The sequence below is a fragment of the Podarcis gaigeae genome (assembly GCF_964106915.1).
Source record: "Podarcis gaigeae genome assembly, chromosome: 3".
Taxonomy (NCBI): Eukaryota; Metazoa; Chordata; class Lepidosauria; order Squamata; family Lacertidae; genus Podarcis; species Podarcis gaigeae.
In genome coordinates, this window is record NC_139680.1 from 111766464 (window position 1) to 111782166 (window position 15703).

Sequence of the window (15703 nt, forward strand, 5' to 3'; positions counted from 1 at the left end):
GGCATGTGTGACAGAGACCTGGTTGGATGAAGCAGATGGGCCTGTCCTTGCCGCTGCTTGCCCACCAGGTTTCTCTTATGCACAGCAACCCAGGTCATGTGGGCGGGGAGGGGGGGTTGCAGTGATTTTTAGGAAGTCATTAGTCTGCACCAGGCGTCCTAGTTTTCTGAGTGCATGTTCTGGAAGTTGGGCAATAGGGGCAGTACAGGATTCCTACTGGTGTACCGACCTCCCCGCTGCACCAAGGATTCCCTGCCCGAGCTGCTTCAGGTCATGGCGGATATGCTCCTGGAGACACCTAGCTTGGTTGTCCTGGGGGATTTTAACATCCATGCCAACACGACCTTACAAGGGGCCGCTCGGGACTTCGTGGAAAGCATGGCCTCCATGGGGCTGTCCCTGAATAAGTCTGGCCCAACTCATAGCCACGGACATGCCTTAGACTTGGTGTTTACCTCTACGGATGTTGGTGATCTGACATTAACTAAAAGCGAAACAAAAGAAGTGCCATGGTCAGATCACTTACTGGTGCAACTGGACTTCTCCGCAACCCTTCCCCTCCGCAGGGAGGTGGGACCGATTCGGATGGTCCGCCCCCGCCACTTAATGGATCCAATTGGCTTCCAGAGAGTGGTAGGGGATGCTTTATCTCAAGTTGATGGCCTTTCAGCTGATTCCCTGGTGGCACGCTGGAATGCGAAGTTAACCAGGGCTATTGACTGTCTGGCTCCGAAGCGCCCTCTCCGATTGCATGGAGCCCGGACAGCCCCGTGGTTTTCCCCAGAACTGAGGGTGATGAAACAATCGTTGAGACAGCTAGAGCGCCGGTGGCGGAAAACTCATTCTGAATCAGACCAGACACGGGTTAGAGCTCAACGTCGAGCCTACCAAGTGGCAATGGCGACGGCGAAGAGGGCCTTCTTCGCCGCCTCCATTGCATCTGCAGAAAACAGCAGCAGGAGACTTTTTCAGGTGGTTCGCAGTTTATCGGAACCACCTGTACCACCGGGGCCTGGTAGGGACCCCAAGATCTCCTGCAATGCTTTTGCAAAGTTTTTTGCAGATAAAATCGCTCAGATTCAGAAGGAGGTAGACTCCACAGTGGGAGCAGGGCCAGGGCGGGAGAGTGCTAGAGTTCTGTCTGGTCCTGTTATATGGGATCAATTCCAATCTGTTACCTCCGAGGATGTGGACAAGCTGCTTGGACGAGTGAAACCGACCACCTGTCTCCTTGATCCTTGCCCATCCTGGCTGATAAAAGCGAGTTGGGAAGGGCTGGGCGATGGGCTTTGTGGGGTGGTGAATGCTTCCCTCTGAAAGAGGCGGTCATTAAACCGCTTCTTAAAAAAACATCTTTAGACCCGGCCAATTTGGCCAACTATCGCCCAGTCTCAAATCTGCCATTCTTGGGCAAGGTGATTGAGCGGGTGGTTGCTGAACAACTCCAAGCACGCCTGGAGGAAACGGACCATTTGGATCCCTTCCAATCGGGATTCAGGCCTCACCATGGGACTGAAACTGCCTTGGTCGCGCTGGTTGATGATCTCCGGCGGGCTAGGGACAAAGGTGAGAGCTGTTTCCTAGTTCTGCTGGATCTCTCAGCGGCCTTTGACACCATCGACCATAACATCCTTCTGGACCGTCTAGAGGGGCTGGGAGCTGGGGGCACTGTCATACAGTGGTTCCGCTCCTTCCTCCTGGGCCGTGTCCAGAAAGTGGTGTGGGGGGTGAGTGTTCAGACCCCTGGGCTCTCACTTGTGGGGTGCCTCAGGGTTCTGTCCTCTCCCCCATGCTTTTTAATATCTATATGAAGCTGCTGGGAGAGATCATCAGGGGGTTTGGACTGGGTGTTCATCAGTATGCAGATGACACCCAGCTCTACCTCTCCTTTAAATCAGAACCAGTGAAGGCGGTGAAGGTCCTGTGTGAGTGCCTGGAGGCAGTTGGAGGTTGGATGGCGGCTAACAGATTGAGGTTGAATCCTGACAAGACAGAAGTACTGTTTTTGGGGGACAGGAGGCGGGCAGGTGTGGAGGATTCCCTGGTCCTGAATGGGGTAACTGTGCCCCTGAAGGACCAGGTGCGCAGCCTGGGAGTCATTTTGGACTCACAGCTGTCCATGGAGGCACAGGTTAACTCTGTGTCCAGGGCAGCTGTCTACCAGCTCCACCTGGTACACAGGCTAAGACCCTACCTCCCCGTGGACTGTCTCGCCAGAGTGGTGCATGCTCTGGTTATCTCACGCTTGGACTATTGCAATGCGCTCTACGTGGTGCTACCTTTGAAGGTGACCCGGAAACTGCAATTAATCCAGAATGCGGCAGCTAGACTGGTGACTGGGAGTGGCCGCCGGGACCACATAACACCGATTCTGAGAGATCTGCACTGGCTCCCAGTACGTTTCCGAGCACGATTCAAAGTGTTGGTGCTGACCTTTAAAGCCCTAAACGGCCTCTGTCCTGTATACCTGAAGGAGCGTCTCCACCCCCATCGTTCAGTCCGGACACTGAGATCCAGCGCCGAGGGCGTTCTGGCAGTTCCCTCATTGCGAGAAGTGAGGCTACAGGGAACCAGACAGAGGGCCTTCTCGGTAGTGGCGCCCGCCCTGTGGAACGCCCTCCCATCAGATGTCAAAGAGATAAAGAATTACCTGACATTCAGAAGACATCTTAAGGCAGCCCTGTTCAGGGAAGTTTTTAATATGTAATGCTGTACTGTTTTTAACACTGATTGGGAGCCGCCCAGAGTGGCTGGGGAAACTCAGCCAGATGGGCGGGGTATAAATAATAAATTATTAAATTATTATTATTAAACTTAAAATCAATTGTTGTATATTGTTTTAAATGTTTGCTTTACTTTTGGGATTGTAGTTCCATTTGTGTTTCACAAGCTGGCCTCCGACCGTAATAATAAATTATTATTATTATTATTATTATTATTATTATTATTATTATTATTATTATTGAAAAACAGCAACCATGCAAGTTTGAATCTGCAGATGATTCTGGGTAGAGGAAAGAATGCATCATTTTCATTTTCTACCCTGTAATGGTACAACACTATTTCATGTCTGCTGCAGTTCATCTTCTGTCCCAAACTACATTATTTAGCTCATTGTCCACTGTAGCAAAATTGCATAACTTACCTTATTTATTACATAGATTACATTCCTGTTACGTTATTCTAACCCATTCATTTCAATACAAAGGAAATGCAATTCAAATCGGAATGGGGAATGTGATCAGTTGAGTGTTGTCTGTAGACTGAAAGTAGCAACAGCAGATGCTGATCATATTTGCTGGGTTCATTTCTGTTCCACGTATGAGATGAATAAACAAAGATTAGCAATTTCTGCTTCTGTTCCTGTTTTCCTCAGAGATCTCCAATATCCGCATTGCTAGAGACTCTGAAATTCACCTCTTAGAGGAGTCTTTACTGATTCGCAGAAAAGGGCTCAGGAGAATGATGTTGATATCTTTTCTCTTAGTCCTGACTTTAATATGTGTACATTCATGATTTGGTCTTCATTATTTTGCCCATGTATTCAGCAGTCATAATTGTGAGTACTCAGCAAATGTTGATCAATAAGTTGCTTTTAAAGCGAGTTCTTAAAATGACTGGATGAGCCTGGTTGAAAGGAGTCTAAAACTACCCAGGTTTATTTGCCTGATGAACATCAAAGTAATCAAGGTTGCAAAATGTGAAAGTAATCAAGGACGATAGTAATCACACTTCAAAGTTCGGTTTCATTAACTAACACACTAGCCCCATTTAATGAACTAAGCATGTTAATAGAAATAAATGTCTTATGAAAATCACTACCGAAAAGACACTGTTATGTACTGAGCTGAATCCTAGAACAACAGGATCCATAATGCAGCAGTCTGATTGGTCCACAGGAGCCACCCAATCCAGCTCCAGGTGGAAGTGAATCAGCGACCTGATTGGTGGGCAGGAGCAGCCAATCAGGCTCCGGGAAGTAGTGAATCAACAATCTAATTGGCCTGTAGGAGGAGCCATTCAGGCTTCTGAAGGAGGTGAATCTGCAACCTGATTGGCCTACAGGAGCACCTCGGAATTAGCTAATCATGCAGGGCCCATTGTGTAAATAATGTATGGATTTTATATCTGTATTATTATTGTCTGTACTGCTGCTGTATTTGGATCCTCTGTCTTATTGGTTGCCTCCAAAAGGCAGGACTGTGATTGCCTGATATTGTTCCCTCCAAAATGTATCCTTTCTAGTTTGTTCCCTGTCCCTATAAATGTAGCTCTCCCCTCCTCAGTCTTCAGTCTTGTTGCTTTAATAAAGAAGTGTTACTAGAGAACTGTCTCCAGCATATTATGTCAAGAGAGCTGAAATCACAAACCCCACGTCACAACAACTGGCAACGAGGATGGGATCCAGAATGCTGAGGAGCGGTTAAACGCAGCCCTGCCTCAGAGTCCGGATTGTAGTTAAGAACAAGACTCACTGGCCAGCTGAGAAGACGACCCTGCCCACAGGACAATGGAGAGTCCAAGGGTATTGTAGCCCTTCCAGCCATCAGAGCCCCACACGTGGGAAGACTACGTCGAACGCTTCGAGTTCTTCGCAGTGGCTCAAGGGATCACCGATGCCAGCAAAAGAAGGACCACATTCCTGAGCTACTGTGGGCCTGAGACCTTCAAGCTGGCCAAGGCATTGCTTGCCCCAGCGAAGCTAAGTGAGACATCTCTCAAATATATTCTTGCCTGCCTAACAAGCCATTTAGCGCCTACTGAGACCAAGATGGCCCGGCGGATGGAGTTTCATAAGAGGCAGCAGCGTGCTGGGGAGTCTGTATCTGCATTTCTAGCTGAACTGCGGAAGCTCGCTCAGCACTGCGACTTCCAAGATCTGGAAGAGACTCTCCTGGATCGGTTGGTCCGTGGTCTGAGCAGCAAGAAAGCCAGAAGACGCATCGTGGCTAAAGAAGAGGTTACCCTTGCTTCAGCCTTGAAGGAGGCCACCGCCACGGAGAATTATGAAAGAGAGGAGCTTGATGCCAGTCGCAGGGTCCCTAAGCCACAGATAGAAGTTGCGCATGCCATGGACGAGCTAGAGGCTACTCCAAGACAGAGCCCAGTCCGTGGGGTCGAGTCAGTGCGTCAGGCCTGCACAGTGCACAAAGATCACCGAGGCAGGTGCCCTGGTTGTGGTGGAAACCATGAGCGGAAGAGTTGTCGTTTCCGGGATGCTATGTGCCGGACGTGCGGAAAGACAGGTCACATCGCCAGGGTCTGTAGATCGGCGGCGTTGGGAGCGACAGGAGCACCTAGACTGGAGCATCGCAGATCGGCCACAGCGAACCATGTTCTAAAGGACTGCCACTACGTAACGGAGATCAACGGGAGGGTCGTGCAGTTTCCAGCGCAAGGCAAGGCACACGTCAAGGTGAAGATTGAGGGTCAGCTGTGCGACATGGAGGTGGATTCCGGATCTGGATTCACTATCGTGTCGGACCAGACCGCGAGGACATTCTTCCCCACATTCTTCCCCGGGGTAAGTTGCCCCCTCTGGAGCCCTTCCTGGCAACTTTGCAGTCATACTCAGCGGGCCGCATCCATGTCATGGGAATGTGTGCCGTGAGAGTACAGTTCCGGGACAAACAGGCGGTACTCAAACTGGTGATTGCGAAGGGCAGTCGCCCCAGTCTCCTGGGCACTGACTGGTTTCCCGCCCTGGGACTGAGTATATCAGGGCTTAATTCAATCCAAACCTGCCCTGAGATGAGCGAGGCATTATGCAAAGAATTTGCTGGTCTCTTTAATGGAAAACTGGGTTGTTATAAAGGGCCCCCAGTTGACTTCGAATTGGACCCTGGGGTGGCCCCAATCCAACTCAAACCAAGGCGAGTGCCATTTGCACTGCAAACCAAGATCGAAGCAGAGCTGGATAAATTGGTCAAGCAGGGAGTTCTCTCACCCGTGGACTCCGCTAAGTGGGAGACTCCAATCGTCACGCCCCTTAAAGCAAATGGGGAAGTCAGGATCTGTGCTGATTACAAATGTACTATCAATAAGGCACTCAGGGGAAACTCATACCCCATTCCAGTCGTATCACATCTGTTGGCTAAACTGGCTGGGGGCAAGGTGTTCGCCAAACTTGACCTGGCACAAGCTTACCAACAGCTGCCAGTAACCCCACAATCAGCGGAAGCACAGACTATTGTCACACATAAAGGGGCATTCAGAGTTAACAGATTACAATTTGGAGTTTGTGTGGCCCCAGGGATTTTTCAAGGGCTCATGGAACGCCTGTTAAGAGGTCTGCCGGGGGTCTTGCCATTTTTTGATGACGTTTTGATTGCTGGAAAAGACCCACAGGAACTGGTTGCGCGTGTCCGTGCAGTGTTGCTCAAGTTCAAGGAGGTGGGGTTGCAACTAAAAAAGGAAAAATGCAGTTTTGGGGTGCCAACTGTGGAATTCTTGGGGTTTAAAATTGATGCATCAGGCATCCACCCCACAGATGCTAAGGTTAAGGCCATCATGGAGGCACCATGACCACAGAACAAGACGGAGTTGCAGTCATTCCTGGGACTTATTAACTTTTATCATTCGTTCTTACCCCAGAAAGCTTCGGTAGCTGAACCATTACATAGACTGTTGCAGAAAAAGAATGTGTGGCGATGGGGGCAGGAGCAGCAGAAGGCTTTTGACTCTGCGAGGAATGCTGAGTAGCAAGAGCGTCCTTGCTCATTATGATGAATCGAAGCCGCTGGTCCTGGCATGTGATGCCTCTCAATACGGCCTGGGGGCGGTGCTGAGTCATAGGGAACCGGATGGGTCGGAAAAGCCCATCTCTTTCTATTCCCGTACGTTGTCGCCCACGGAGCGCAACTATGCTCAAATTGACAAAGAGGCGCTTGCAATTGTGGCAGGAATCAAAAAGTTCCATGATTATGTGTACGGTCGTCATTTCTCCATTGAAACGGACCACAAACCACTGTTGGGGTTGTTCAACCCGAACAAACAAACGCCACAAATTCTCTCCCCCAGAATGTTGCGTTGGTCTATATTCCTGAACGGTTCCAGTACACCTTGACCCATGTGCCGGGGAAGCGGTTGTGCCACGCTGATGTGCTGAGTCGATTGCCCCTTCCTGGCGGGAGCAATGAGGATCCTGCTCCAGCGGAGCACATAATGATGCTGGAAACACTTCCTGGGGCTCCTGTAACGGCTACTGATATTGCTGAGAAAACGAGGAAAGATGCTGTTCTCTCCCGTGTGCTCACTTGGGTGGGGAGGGGGTGGCCAGGTGGTCCGCATGAAGACAAATTCAGGCCTTATGTGACAAGGCAGCACGAGTTATCCATGCATAAGGGTTGTCTCCTGTGGGGAGATAGGGTGATCATCCCAGCACCACTGAGAAACAGGGTTCTTGAGACACTTCACATGGGACACCCGGGAATGGTCAGGATTAAGTCGCTAGCCCGATGTTATGTGTGGTGGCCTGGAATGGACCAGAACATAGAACAATGGGTACGAACATGCAAGGCATGCCAAGAGGTGCGGCCAGAAGTGGCCAGAGCACCAGTTCACTGGTGGGAGCAGTCCAGAGCTCCCTGGAGCCGGCTGCACTTAGATTTTGCTGGGCCGTTCCAGGGGAAGGTCTTTTTGGTTATCGTCGATGCATATTCCAAATGGTTAGAAGTGGCATGGTCCCTAGCATGGCATCAGCTGCCGTAATCAAGGTGTTGAGGCAGCTGTTTGCAACCCACGGGTTACCTGAGACCATTGTATCAGATAATGGGGCAGCTTTTGTATCCCAAGAATTCAGGGCATTCTTGGCTGATAACTTCATAAGAGGGGTCACATCCGCGCCCTTTCACCCATCCTCCAATGGGCAGGCGGAGCGCATGGTAAGAACAGCCAAAGAATCCATTGCGTGCTTAATGGAGGGTAACTGGTCAGCTCGCATCATGCGAATGTTATTTTTGCAGCATGCGACGCCGTGTACTGCGACGGGCAAGTCGCCAGCTGAGCTGCTCTTGGGTAGAAGATTGGTAACGGTGCTGGATTATGTCCACCCAGATAAAATGCCAAACCGTAATTCAAGAGCAAACCCCCAGGCTGAGACTGACACAACAAGGTATTTCGCCCCTGAAGATCTGGTCTGGGTGAGGAACTATTCACGAGGTTCGCGGTGGGTGGCTGGTGTGGTCACCCGGGCTAGTGGACCTGTGTCCTATTATGTGACCTTGGAAAATGGGCAAGTTTGGAAGAGACATATAGATCAGCTGAGGCGCCGGGCACTCAGCAGGGAGGAGTCTGATAATTCATCCCTGGCTAACGACGCAGAGCTGCAAGACCAGGGTGAAAATGGCCCAGAGGTGCAATCACCAGGGGCTTCAGCAAATGGACCAGGGTCTGCTAGTCCTCAGGATGACGAGGTACAGGTAGGGGACCCTGAGATGTCTGGGACTCCATCTGTTCCTGACGAAACCCCTATAGCAGCTCCCCTACCACAGGTGACACCCAATCCAGAACTGGCAACACCTGTTGTCAGGAGATCAAGTAGAAGTTGTAGGACCCCACAGTACCTGAGAGATTATGTCTGCCGTGCTCACTGGGGGGGGGAGGGGTGTTGTGTATTGAGTCAAAGGATTTTATATCTGTATTATTATTGTCTGTACTGCATTAGGGTAAAGTAACTGCCTTTTGGTTCCAGAGGGTACAGCTACTATTGGTTCATTTAAGCTGCTGTATTTGGATCCTCTGTCTTATTGGTTGCCTCCAAAAGGCAGGACTGTGATTGCCTGATATTGTTCCCTCCAAAATGTATCCTTTCTAGTTTGTTCCCTGTCCCTATAAATGTAGCTCTCCCCTCCTCAGTCTTCAGTCTTGTTGCTTTAATAAAGAAGTGTTACTAGAGAACTGTCTCCAGCATATTATGTCAAGAGAGCTGAAATCACAAACCCCACGTCACAACATATATAGCTAGAAGTTTTGGGAAAAGTTTAATTCATTGCTACTATGAGCTGAATAAAGAGCAAGAAATTCACACTCGACTCCGAGTATATTTCAGACACCCTTCTTTCTTGATCATAGAATCACAGATCTGTAGAGCTGGAAGGGACCCAAGAGTCATCTAGTCCAAACCCCTGCAATGCAGGAATCACAGCTAAGAATTGGCTGAAAAATGACAATCCAACCTCTGTTTAAAAACCTGTGCTGCTCTGCAAGATTATCCATTCCACTGCAGAATCGTAGATTTGGAAACGACCCCGCGGATAATCTGATCCAACACAGTCCTGGATTATGCAGATGTCCATTATGGTGAACAAACCTGCAACCTTGGCATTATTAACAGCATGCTCCAATCAACTGAGCTATCTAGCTTCTCAGGAAAATAATATCTTGATCTGGTAGTAAAAAGATAACTAAGTTGGTGCCTGGGGGCCTTCAGTGAGAGAGGATTTCATAGATATGGGGCCACAACTAAAAAGGCCCCCTCCATCCCTCCCTCAAAGGGGTTACCAGAAAAGCCAGTATGGCGTAATGGTTAGAGTGTTGGACTAGGACCTTGGAAGAGCATGGTCTGAATCCCCACTCAGCCATGAAGCTCACTGGGTGACTTTGGACCAGTCATTATCTCTTAGTCTAACCTACCTCACAGGTTTGTTGTGAGGATGAAGTGGGGAGGAGCGGAACAATGTACACCACCTGTATCCTTGGAAGATGGCAAATAATTGTAATAAATAGATAAAGGTAAAGGGACCCCTGACCATTAGATCCAGTCGCGGATGACTCTGGGGTTGCAAAGCTAATCTCGCTTTACTGGCTGAGGGAGCTGGCGTACAGCTTCCGGGTCATGTGGCCAGCATGACTCTGGCGAACCAGAGCAGCTCACGGAAACGTCGTTTACCTTCCCGCCGGAGTGGTACCTATTTATCTACTTGCACTTTGACGTGCTTTCGAACTGCTAGGTGGGCAGGAACTGGGACTGAACAACGGGAGCTCACCCCGCCGTGGGGATTCAAACCGCTGACTTTCTGATCAGCAAGTCCTAGGCTCTGAGGACCCAAATAATTACTGCCCAGTCAGTCTGACATCAATACCAGGGAAGATTCTGGAGCAGATCATTAAGCAAACAGTCTGTGAGCACCTAGAAAGGAATGCTGTGATCACCAATAGTCAGCATGGATTTCTGAAAAATAAGTCATGTCAGACTAACCTGATCTCATTTTTTGACAGAATTACAAGCCTGGTAGATGAAGGGAACACAGTGGATGTAGCCTACCTTGATTTCAGCAAGGCATTTGACAAGGTGCCCCATGATATTCTTGTAAAGAAGCTGATAAAATGCGGTCTTGACTATGCTACCACTCAGTGGATTTGTAACTGGCTGACTGACCAAACCCAAAGGGTGCTCATCAATGGTTCCTCTTCATCCTGGAGAAGAGTGACTAGTGGGGTGCCACAGGGTTCTGTCTTGGGCCCGGTCTTATTCAACATCTTTATCAACGACTTGGATGATGGACTCAAGGGCATCCTGATCAAATTTGCAGATGACACCAAACTGGGAGGGGTGGCTAACACCCCAGAGGACAGGATCACACTTCAAAACGACCTTGACAGATTAGAGAACTGGGCGAAAACAAACAAGATGAATTTTAACAGGGAGAAATGTAAAGTATTGCACTTGGGCAAAAAAAATGAGAGGCACAAATACAAGATGGGTGACACCTGGCTTGAGAGCAGTACATGTGAAAAGGATCTAGGAGTCTTGGTTGACCACAAACTTGACATGAGGCAACAGTGTGATGCGGCAGCTAAAAAAGCCAATGCAATTCTGGGCTGCATCAATAGGAGTATAGCATCTAGATCAAGGGAAGTAATAGTGCCACTGTATTCTGCTCTGGTCAGACCTCACCTGGAGTACTGTGTCCAGTTCTGGGCACCACAGTTCAAGAAGGACACTGACAAACTGGAACGTGTCCAGAGGAGGGCAACCAAAATGGTCAAAGGCCTGGAAACGATGCCTTATGAGGAACGGCTAAGGGAGCTGGGCATGTTTAGCCTGGAGAAGAGGAGGTTAAGGGGTGATATGATAGCCATGTTCAAATATATAAAAGGATGTCACATAGAGGAGGGAGAAAGGTTGTTTTCTGCTGCTCCAGAGAAGCGGACACGGAGCAATGGATCCAAACTACAAGAAAGAAGATTCCACCTAAACATTAGGAAGAACTTCCTGACAGTAAGAGCTGTTCGACAGTGGAATTTGCTGCCAAGGAATGTGGTGGAGTCTCCTTCTTTGGAGGTCTCTAAGCAGAGGCTTGACAACCATATGTCAGGAGTGCTCTGATGGTGTTTCTTGCTTGGCAGGGGGTTGGACTCGATGGCCCTTGTGGTCTCTTCCAACTCTATGATTCTATGATTCAGAACCCCAGTTTTTCATTGCTCACTTTCCTTCTTCTGTGGTTGGGAGCTGACAAATGGATTTGGCACACAGACACAAACCACTTACCTCCTGGACCACGGTGTTTTGAAGCCTGCTCAGAAGAACCAGCCAGCTGTGACATGAGAAATCCTTTACAGAAGCTGCCAGGCAAATCATTTGGAATGAATCAATCAGCAATTGCCCTGTCTCACCTGAAAAGCCATTGTCAAATCAACAAATAGGTTGCTTTGGTGGAGCAAATGTGTTTGCTGTAGGTTAATCAAACAGCCCTGCTCTACGCCGACCCGTGTTTCGGTGAGGTTTCTGTGCATCAGATATGGTTTCCCGCAGCAAGAGTTTCCATAAATAAATAAACACAAGAACCAAAGAATGCAATCATATTGAGGGTACAAGTATCACACATCGGAAGATAATGGAGTATGATCAAACAAGGCATTTCAATCAGTGTGGCCTTTGGAATGTGAATTAGATCTGCCGAATGCAGAAAGCTTTACAGAAATCATTCATTAGGGTCTGGGGAAGGGGTTAGAATGTCCCAGAATTACATATGTGCAGTCCATTGTTTTTTCTTTGATTTTTTTTTGCTGCAGTTAGGTCTACTGAATTGCACATTTCAGGAGAGGGAGGGAGGCTGGCTGTTAGGAATGAGAGAGGTGAATACTGAATAAAGTCTGACCGATTGGGAATTTGGACTTATAGGGAAGTTTTTAATGTCTGACGTTTAATTGTGTTTTTAATATTCTGTTGGGAGCTGCTCAGAGTTGCTGGGGAAACCCAGCCAGATGGGCAGATGTTGTTGTTGTTGCTGTTGTTAAAGTCAAACCCCGTCCTCTGCTTGTGTCCATTCCGACGAACGTCCACGGCAAACCCGGAAGTACCGGAATGGGTTACTCCTGGTTTGCCAGTCGCACATGCACAGAAGTGCTAAATCGTGCTTTGCGCATGTGCAGAAGTGCAAAACCACTCTGCGTGCATGCACAGACGTGGCGCTTTGGCCTGCGTCATTTTTGGCTTGTGGCCGGGGCTTCGGAACAGATCCCGGCTGCAAAACAAGGTTCCACTCTATTTGGTGTGAGTCTCTGTTCTTGAACTCCTAAGGAGGAATTTCCTTCCCATTTCCTTCTCAAATGACTTTTCATCTGATACAACATGGCCACCATTATTTTATATTTAACATCCTATTATATTTAATTGCCTAATGATGATGGTGGCCTTCCCTGGCAACTGAATTTCGTAATGTAGGAACCATCATAGAAAACGTTCATTTCCCCCAGACACCAGACATTTGTTTTCTCTCAGCCGTTTTTATGTTTCGTTTCAGACCCAAGGGGAAAGGCAGCACTATTTTAAACATTATAACTGAGTTATGCTTTCTGAACTGGTTCTGAAATTGTTTTGGGAGAACCCACTCATTTTAATTGTGGGTAATTGGAAGAGATGGTACCGTATTCCAAATTGCAGAACAGCATCTTACTGCAAATTCCAAGCTACCCTGGGCATGCAATACATTAAGTGACAAACAAACCATTCACTGAAATAAGAAGAGAAAAAAAGAAAGAAATATTCTCAGGAATTTCATGTGGTGGATCTGCTCCTTGCAAGAACAATCCCCACCTTTTTCATTTGCATAGCTCTTGTTTCTTGGTCACACCAGAGTGTGGCAGACAGAGGTGTAGGAAGGGGGGTGCGGGAATTGCCGTGCTGATCTCCCCCCTGGGTGAAGATTGCCATGGATTGCAGCGCCAATTGCCCCTATGGGTGGGGATTGTTGCGGGTCACAGCACCAATCTCCCTGCTGGGCAGGAATCATAGTGGATCGCCTTGCGATTGCCCCCATGGGTGCCCTGCCCCATGGGCGGCCCATCTGGATGCATGGCATGTGGGTGCCCGAGCAGCTAGCTATGCTGCTGGTGACAGAATGATAGTGTGATGGCCTGGGATTCGGACTCAGATGCTGAACCTGAGGGATCCCAGCCTGCAGAACCAGCTGAGTCGGGGCTGGGGCATGACCCTGAAGGGTCCTCACCTGTGCTGGATCCTCAGGTACAGGCACCAGCTGAGTCTGCTCTGGCTCCTGAGGTGATGGAGGACCCATTGCCTGCAGGTGCTCCTCTCCCAGCCCTGTCAGGGGAAGCTGAGGTTGCCTCTGGGTCCGGTAACCCTCCAGCCTCTCCTGAGCTGCAGAGGCTCAGTGCAGAGAGGCGGAGGGAACTAAGTTCCCGCAGGAGGCGTGCTCGCCTCCAGGCCAGGAAAGGCGAGTCACCAGAGGATCGGGGATAAAAATATATCCAGAGGATCGGGGAGGCAGATAAAAGTCGGCCAGCTCCAGTCCCAAGTTGCGGAAGCAACATTGTTGGTTGCTAGTTCCTGCCTGAACCCTTTCCTGCTTTCCTGCCTGAGCTCCTCACCCGCCCTGGCTCCCTGCCCTCTTGCCTGTTCCTGACTTCACCCGGCTCCCTGCCCTGCACCCAGCTTCAGCTACTACGAACTGCCTCCATGCTGCACCTTTGACCATGGACCAGGCTTGGACCTTGCCTCTCAGGTAACCCACGGGACCAGCACAGATAGATAGAAACACAGAGCTGCCTTGGATGTCAGACTAGCTAACTAGATCACTGTCATGCATAACCGAGTAGACCTCTGCCAGCAAAACATTGCAGGGAATTGGACCAGATGACCCTCAGGGTCCCTTCCGACTCTATAATTCTATGATTCTGTGAAAGCAGTTTGAGAGCTTGAACTGACTTGACCAGAGATTCCAACAACCTTCTGTGACTTTTAGCAGCCAGAGCCAAATGTTAATTGATCTTTAAATAAATCACTGACTAAATATCACCAGGGCATCTTACAGATGGAGAGGAAGACTGTATAATTAAAGAAGGTGTTTGTGCATCAGTCATCTGCTGGGAAATATTTTTAGCTGTCCGGTGTATTTTCGGAGCCTGTTTAACCATCATCACATCAAAGATGTGTCCGTGGTTCTCAGCAGTAAGGCCAATGCTATCGGTTATTATTACAGAGATAAAAGCTCAGCATCGCTCCCCCCTCAGCTGCAAGAGAGTACCTAATGAAAGAGGGTATTCACAACTGCTAGGCAGGGGTCAAAAGGAAAGGTTGTAGCTATGGTGTAGAGAAGAAAATGCCATCAGAACCAGATGAAGTGTTTATTAGATCTGAAACAAAATGCCACACTCACGCAAAATCTGACAACTATTATTATTTGGCTGAGATAAACTTCAAACCTTGTTTTTGCAATTTGACTACAGGGCTCTCCACATTTCACTTATTGGTTAGTTTTACTTACAGACTACCACATGTCAGGAACTGGTTGAATGAGGACTAGTGGTAGGAGGCTCCAGCTGGAAGGCCCCCTAGGGCAGCTTCAGAAGAGGAAGGCTCAGAGTCAGGGCAGTGGTGGTGGGACACCGAAAAGCGGTCAGAGGACGAATGGGTGGGGGGCCAGAATGGCTGGATGCAGAACAAGCAACAGGCTTGAGTGAGAGAGAGGAAGAAGAGGCAGAAAGCACTGCAGACGTAGGGCAGGGAGCTGAGGGGGAGGTGGCGGCTGAGACTGCAACAGATTCATAGGAGCTTTCTGGTCTTGCTGTATTCAGCTCCCCTCCTCCCACAGGCGTAGGAAGGGGGTGTGGCACGCCCCGGGTGTCATCCAGTGCAGCCAGTGTGGTGTAGTGGTTAAGAGCAGTGGACTCGTAATCTGGTGAACCGGGTTTGATTCCCCGCTCCTTCACATGCGGCTGCTGGGTGACCTTGGGCTAGTCACACTTCTCTCTCAACTTTCTCAGCCTCACTCACCTCACAGAGTGAGGGAAAGGAGATTGTTAGCTGCTTTGAGATTCCTTCGGGTAGTGATAAAGCGGGATATCAAAACCAAACTCCTCCTCCTTCTCCTCCTCCTCCTCCTCCTCCTCCTTCTACCTCACAGGGTTGTTTTGAGGATTAATGAGGAGGGGGAGAACCACCTTGAGCTGCTTGGAGAAAAGTGGGGGCAATAACAAACAAGCAAACAAACAAACAAATATTTGTTTAAAAAAAGGTATATGCGTTGTTCAGTCTCTAATAGCTCATTCCTGGTTCACACATTTGACTGATGAACATGAATGTAGGAGCTATATTTAAAGCATGTTCTATTTCTGAGATCTCTATTCCAGTCCTCCCTGCTCCCAGTAAAAGCATCCATCCCCTCCAGATAGGCTACTAGCCAGTTTCACTGATGGATATGCTTGCTTTTCATATTTATCCCCAGCCATCTGCTCCTTG